At 47.8% G+C, this 7,755-nt stretch overlaps 1 pseudogene; it reads left to right on the forward strand.

Moving 5' to 3' along the window:
• Nucleotides 1-900: 900 nt before the first annotated feature.
• On the forward strand, nt 901-2,142 carry LOC116547452 (annotated as a pseudogene).
• Nucleotides 2,143-7,755: the final 5,613 nt, after the last annotated feature.

Below are 7,755 nucleotides of genomic sequence, written 5' to 3' on the forward strand. Positions count from 1 at the left end.
TTTTTTTTTTTTTTCTTTCCTTCAAACCTGCCCAGCCCAGCAAGGAGGCAGCCTAGTCACTGTCGGCCTATAGCAGCTTTGCTGAGCTGCTGTGGGCTCCGCCCCGCTGACGAGTGAACTTCCCTGCAATCCTGTTTATATGAGTGTAGTTAGACCTGCTTTGGCGATGGTGGCCCGCCTCTGTTGGGGCGGAGTCTCTGCTGTGGCGGGTTACCTTGGCAACGGCAGGCTGCCTCAGCAATGGAGGGTTGCCTTGGCAACGGCGGGCTCCCTTGGAAATGGCGGACGCCCCTCCCCCACAGAGCTGGACCGTCCTGGGTTCAGCTGCGCTTGCTGTGAAACTCTCAATCCAGAGTTTCTGGGTGCTGTTCTTTTGCAGGGGTGGGGCCAGCCAAGCCTGATCACCTGGCTCCCTCCCTCAGAGCCTTTTTTAAGTTGGTGTTCCAGTCGCCTGTTGAAGAGGCGCCGGGGTCTGTTTGTTTTCCCCTCGGCCACTCACTGTGCTGGCTTAAGCAGCGGCACTGAGGTTTGTGGCGCTTTTTTTTTTTTTTTTTTGCCCTGGAATCTACTGTCCTGGTTCTCTGCTCAGTCCCCTTTTTGAACCGGCGTACGGGCGACTTCCCGTGGCTCCAATCACCAGCCAAAAGGGCCCCCGGACCGGTGTATTTTGTACGGGAACCGCGGCTCCGGGGCACCGACAAAGCAGCCGCACGGGGCAAAGCAGCGGTGCCGGCCGGCACAGCCGCGCTGGCCGAAACAGCCGCAATGGCGACCGTGGAGCAACTCCGCCTGGGAATTTCCTAGTCTGTGGGCAATAACTACGCGGCGTCCACTCACCCTCTGCGCTTTCACTGGGAGCTGCGATCCTGAGCTGTTCCTAAATGGCCATCTTCGGTGCCTTCGTTCTTGCTGTAGCAAATGGCAAATGTCATGCGGCGCTGGCAGGACAGGCAAGGGATGGAGGGCATCATCCTCAAGTCACGCATTGTCACCTGGGAGTCCTCTGAGGAGTTCGTCAAGAACAACCATGTCATTAACACCCCTCTTCAGACGATGCACATCATGGCAGACCTGGGGCGCTGTAAAAAGCTTGGCTATAAGTACGAACACGTCCTGTGTACTCTGAAGGTGGATAGCAATGGTGTGATTACAGTAAAGCCTGACTTCACGGGCCTCAAAGGACCCTACAGGATCGAGACAGAGGGGGAGAAGCAGGAGCTGTGGAAGTACACGATCGACAATATGTCCCCCCTTGCACAGCCGGAGGAGGAGGAGCGAGAACGGCAAGTGTTCAAGGATCTTTATGGCCGGCACAAGGAGTATCTCAGCAGCCTCATAGGCACTGACTTTGAGCTGACTGTTTCAGGTGCCCTCTGGCTCTCCATAAATGGAGAGGTAGTTTCAGCCCAAGGCTATGAGTATGACAATCTCTACGTTCACTTCTTTGTGGACTGCCAGCTACTAACTGGTCAAGCCCAGCATTCCAGCAGCTCTCAGGAGTAACACAGACCTGTGCCACCAAATCCCTGGGAATGGACGAGGTGGCTTACTTGTCCTACCCATTCACATTTTAAGCCTTCTTCCTCCATGAGGATGAATCTACTGATGCACTCCCGGAGTGGCCTGTGCTCTACTGTGAGGTCCTCTCACTGGACTTCTGGCATAGGTAACTTGTAGAAGGCTATGGGGCTGTGGTGCTGCCTGCCACTCCAGGCTCACGCACCCTGACAGTCTCTACGTGGAGACCTGTGAGGCTGGGCACGGTGGCTGAGCTGAGGAGGTTTTTCATTGGCGGCTCTCAGGAACTGGAGGACCTCTCCTACGTGTGGATACAAGGATCCTTCAAGGGGGAATGCCTGAGCAGCTTTGGACGCCGCACAGAGACCACAGGCACTGTCACCTTCTGCTTCCACTGTCTGCAGCAGTCCAGGGCCTTCATGGAATCGAGTTCCCTTCGGAAAAGGATATGGAGTGTGTTGGACCGTCTGGAAGGGTTCAGCCAGCAGAGTTCCATTTACAGTGTGCTGGATGCCTTCTGTTGAGCCCGGCGCCACATACAGGAGGCCCGGGAAAGCCTCCCCCAGGACCTAGTGAGCACCTCTGTAGCTTTTGTCTCCTAGTTCATGGCAGCCCTGGCCCACAGTGCAAAAGGACAAGACGAGAGCTGTCGGAGGCCAGTGCTCTCCTGCCTCTTCATCTTTCTGATTAGAGACCACATTGGTCTGCTGAGAACCAGAAGAGCTGGGAAATTCCCAGCTGGCCACTCTGCCTAGCCTTCTGGAGGGTCCTCTCCCTGCTCTGTGGAAAAAAAGCCAGAGACCCTGTGGTCCCCTTCATGTTGCAGCCATTGTAAACGGGCATCACAGCAAGGCAGGCTTTTTGGTCTGAAACTAGTTTGGGTTGACCCCATAGTAAGTCTGTCCTTGACTTACTTTTCTGGCTTGTCTCACGGTAGCGGGAAGATGCAGGGATTTACTGTTCTCCAGCATTTAAAAACGGAGGCTTCCTTCTTCCAAGACCAAAGAAGGAAGCTGGATGGTGAGAAGGTTCTTAAATTCCCAGCCTGTGAGTCTCAGCCTCCTCCTCACAGAACAGCCTCATTCTACTGCTTGGAGCTTTCTGAGGCTGAGATACGACTTATTTCTGAGTAAGTGAAGGCTGAAGGCAATGCCCAGTCCTTTCTGCTAGCTGGTGTTATCTTTTACTGTCATATATAAATATAGACCCTTTTTACTTTGAAAAAAAAAAAAAGCATTACTCTCAGGTTAAGTTACGTTTGCCCAATTACAAGCTAAAATATATTTTTAGAAATCAGCAAAGCTCTGAATTGAGAGTCTGTGATGATAAAAGGGTGCTGCCATTGTGTGATGGGCCGAAAGTGTTCTGTCCAGCTGTGGATAAGGAAATGAACCTTTCATTGCCTTAGAAACATGCTGTGTCTCTTCCTGAGTGGACTTAGTAAAGCCAAATATGGTCTCTGAGATTTACTTTTGTTTAATTAGAAATGCGTTAATACACGTTGTGCATTGCTTTCACTCAGTTTTAGAGTGATCTGTGGTTTTCCTCAACGTGTGTTTGATGTTTCTTCAGGGCAAAGTTCTACCACTCAAAAATGATAGAGTTGAAAGTGCATTATATTTCGAAAGGGGTTGCTTCTTAGAAATCAGGTTCCTTCTTAGATCTGAGCCATTTGGTCCCTGCCTTCATCTTTATTAACTTACAGTATATAAATATCATTACGGGACTTTGTGAGGTGAGTTCTGACTGATGTTGGTGGGGATATGCTACAGCTCCTGCCTCTGCATTTAAGTGTATGAGTGTTTCACAGGGATGGCCAACATGTCCCATTCTGGGAAAAGAACAACAACCACAAAAGGCCAAAGAAGGTTTTCTTTTGTTTTATACATTTAAAAAATTCCAATGTAATATATTTAACAGATTTGATCTACTGAATTGTCTTTGTATATGTTTGTGGTTTTCTTGATTTTGAGATTTCATAGTATTTTGAAAAGTTGGAGGTATATGTCTTTAAAGGCTTTTTCTCAATTTTTTTATTAGTAGGTGTTGCCAGTTTGAACACTTTCTATGCAAAGCCTATCTTTCATGCCACCTACTAATCTCTTTGGTTATGAGACATTTATTTTGGCTTTAGGGGTGGAGTTTTCTTGATGCTTATGGAAAAATAAGTTAAAATATAATGCCAACAACAAAAGGAAACTTTCATCTCTCTCTTTCTCTCTCAAAAACACACACATGCAAATTAGTCATCTTTTTTTCTTCCACCTGTGTCACACAGCTATTCTGGGACACTGTGGATACAGAGTGTAATGCTCCCTTGTTTATGGCTTGGAGCTGCTGCCTGCAACCCCCTCTTCTGTAATGTCCTATTTGGTGACACTGTTGACTATATGGTGCCACAGGTTGGATCTTACCTTTTTGTGAATCACAGAGATTTTGTTCATGTGTTTACTTTTTTGCAGCAATATGAGGACAGAAGGAATTTATAACTCCTGTAGAAAATATTCTTCAAATAATTTCCAGGGCTGACAGCATAAAAAGTTAGCACAAAGTGTTAAGTGGCTGGTAATATTAGACCCAAGGTTGGGACTATTTTCATAAAACATATTGGATATATCAATAAAATATCATTTTAGCATAAGTGCAGAGAAGTTTATTACAGACAAGCATGGCTGCATACTTGCGTTGGTTCCTAGCCTGAATGCTGGAACTCCATAGAACCAGGACAGCTTAAGGTGGCCTGCCAGTGTGCCTTAGCAATTTTGTATTACAGGAGCTGTTCTTTCTGTCATGATGTGACATGTCACAATACATGTAACCCTCCATCCTGGTTTTGTCTGACAAACTGAGTATATAGGGCCTAATTTATTTAGACGTTGCCAGGTAACACATAAAGGTGTCTGGTAGACTCCCCTGAAAATATACTATGGTAATGTCAAGAATTACAATAGAAAAGGACTGGTTACTTCCTGCAGATCACAGGGATAATGGAGGCCTCTCAGGGGAGGCACCATCTAGGCAGAGGTCTGAGCGAGGAGCAGACCTGGTGGTGCCCATGCCAGAAAAGGCCAAGCTGAGCTAAGGACACAGAATGTGGTATGTTCTGAGGACAGGGCCACAGCTAGCCAGGCAGGCAGGAAAGAGCAGGTGCAGGGGAGAATGGCAGAAAGGAGAGAAAAGGGGTACACAGGAGCTGGACCACAGGGGTAAAGACCTTTTACAAAGGTAAAACACAGGACAAGAAACTTTACATTTCCTGGAAATGGGATGGTGAGCCTTTGGAGACCTTTAGGAAGAAAATGACATGCTCTGATGTATAATTTAAAAGCTGACCCTGACTCTCTGTGGGACATGGATGGTATAGGGGAAGGAGTGGAGGCAAGGAGACCAGGTGGGTGATGAAGACTTGCAGTTGGGAGTCAGGTAGACACAGGAACATGGCTGTGTTTAGCATCTCAGCACCTGTGTAGGGACTGGAGTAGAAGCTGTCAACTGAAGAATTATGAGGTTCAAAATTTTTAAAGAGATTTATTTTTCATAAAAGATTACAGGCTGAAGGCTGGCCATCCTGCTGGCGAGAAGGCAGAGCTGACAGGAAGCACTTGGAGGAGAGGGAAGGAAAGACAGAAATTCATGCTGAATGAGGTGGTCAAATATACATATTTAATGAGCTGTAGGAGGAGTTACAAATATTTATGAGAGGAGAAACCTGTTCAGAAACAGTTCTTAATGCCTTTTCATGGATTGCATGTTTTAAAAATAGCAGCATTACTGTGATCTGAGGTGGAGTTTTCAGCCCTCTGACATCAAAAGGTGAAGTGAAGGACACCAAAACCCTCACTGCATCCTCTGAGAGTCAGTCAAAGTACATACAGAGATGGTGGTCACTGTTTAGAAAATGACTAGTAAGGTTCTCGATCCATGATGGCCGTTTAGGAACAGCTCTGGATTGCAGCTCCCAGTGAAAGCGCGGAGGGTGAGTGGACGCCGCATTTTTATTGCCCACAGACTAGGAAATTCCCAGGCGGAGGAGCTCCAAAGGTCACCAGTGCGGCTGTTTCAGCCAGTGCAGCTGTGCCGGCCGGCGCCGCTGCTTTGCCCCGTGCGGTTGCTTTGTCGGTGCCCCGGAGCAGCGGTTCTCTGTACAAAATACACCGGTCCAAGTGCCCGTTTGGCTGGCGATTGGAGCCACGGGAAGTCGCCCATTCATCTGTTTAAAAAAGGGACTCAGCAGGAAACCAGGACAGTAGATTGCAGGGCAAAAAAAAAAAAAAAAAAAAAAAAAGTGCCACAAACCTCAGTGCCGCTTTTTAAGCCAGCACAGTGAGTGGGTGCAGGGGAAAACAAACAGACCCCGGGGCCTCTTCAACAGGCCACTGGAACACCAAATTTAAAAAGGCTCTGAGGCAGGGAGCCAGGCGATCAGGCTCGGCTGGTCCCATCCCGAAAAAAGAACAGCAATCAGAAACTCTAGATTGAGAGTTTCACAGCAAGCGCAGATGAACCCGGGATGGTTCAACTCTGTGGGGGTGGGGTGTCTGCGCTTACCGAGGCAGCCCGCCACGACGGAGGTAGTCGGCCAATGCCGAGGCAGCCCGCCGTTGCAAAGGCAACCCGCCATTCCTGAGGCAGCCCGCCGTGGCCAAGGCAACCCACCATTGCTGAGGCAGCCTGCCATTGCCACGGCAACCCGCTACAGCAGAGAGACTCTGCCTCAACAGAGGCGGGCCAGCATCGCCAAAGCAGTTATAACTACACCCATATAAACAGGACTGCAAGGAAGTTCACTCAGCAGCTGGCAGAGCCCACAGCAGCTCAGTAAAGCCTCTACAGTCAGACAGTGACTAGGCTGCCTCCTTGCTGGGCAGGGCAGGTCTGAAGGAAAAAAAAAGAAGGTAGCAGCATAACAGAAACTCATAAATAAATCCCTAAACCCCTGGGACAGAGCACCTGGGAACAAAAAGCAGTTTGTGAGTTCTGCTGCAGCAGACTTAAACGTACCTGCCCAACAGCTCTGAATGAACAACAGAGCTCACAGCTCACCAATTGAGCTCCTATAAAGAAGAGACCGTCTCCTCAAGCAGCTCCCTCACCCCTATATATCCAAAGAGACAACTTATAAAGGAGAGATCAGATTGACACTAGTCGGGTATCCTTCTGGGACAAACAAAGCAGAAGAAGAAAACTGATAGCAACCCTTATTGTTCAGCAGCTGCTGCAGGTGAACCCCAGGCAAGCAGGGCCTGGAGTGAACCTCAGCAGACCTACAGTAGATGGGCCAAACTGTCAGAAGGAAAACCAAGAAACAGAAATAACGTCATCATCAACAAACAGAACGTCAATCTGAAAGATTTGAGACCCAATCTGAAAGCCAGCAACTACAAAGTCGACAGGTGGATAAATCCTTAAAGATGGGAAGAAACCGGCGCAAAAAGGATGAAAACACCCGAAACCAGAACACCTCTCCTCCTACAAGGGATCACAACTCCTCACCAGCAAGGGAACAAGGTTGGATGGAGAACGAGTGTGATGAAATGACAGGATCAGACTTCAGAAGGTGGGTAGTAAGAAACTTCTGTGAACTTAAAGAACATGTTCTAACCAAATGCAAAGAAACTAAGAACGTTGAAAAAAGATTTGATGAAATGCTAACGAGAATGGACAAAATAGAAAGGAATATAAGTGAATTGATGGAGTTGAAAAACGCAACACGAGAACTTTGCGAAGCATGCACAACTATCAACAGCCAAATTGACCAAGCAGAAGAAAGGATATCGGAGGTCGAAGATCAACTCAATGAAATAAAACGGGAAGGCAAGACTGGAGAAAAAAGGGTAAAAAGGAATGAACAAAATCTCCAAGAAATGTGGGACTATGTGAAAAGATCTAACGTACGTTTGATAGGCATACCTGAATGCGATGAAGAGAATGAATCCAAGCTGGAAAATGCTCTTCAGGATATTATTCAGGAAAACTTCCCCAACCTAGCAAGGCAGGCAAACATTCAAGTCCAGGAAATACAGAGAACACCACAAAGATATTCGTCAAGAAGAGCAATCCCAAGGCACATAATCATCAGATTCACCAGGGTTGAAATGAAGGAGAAAATACTAAGGGCAGCCAGAGAGAAAGGTCGGGTTACCCACAAAGGGAAGCCAATCAGACTCACAGCAGTTCTCTCAGCAGAAACCCTACAAGCCAGAAGAGAGTGGGGGCCAATATTCAACATCCTTAAAG

The sequence above is a fragment of the Sapajus apella genome, unplaced genomic scaffold (assembly GCF_009761245.1).
Source record: "Sapajus apella isolate SASKATOON/1434 unplaced genomic scaffold, GSC_monkey_1.0 scaffold3213, whole genome shotgun sequence".
NCBI lineage: Eukaryota > Metazoa > Chordata > Mammalia > Primates > Cebidae > Sapajus > Sapajus apella.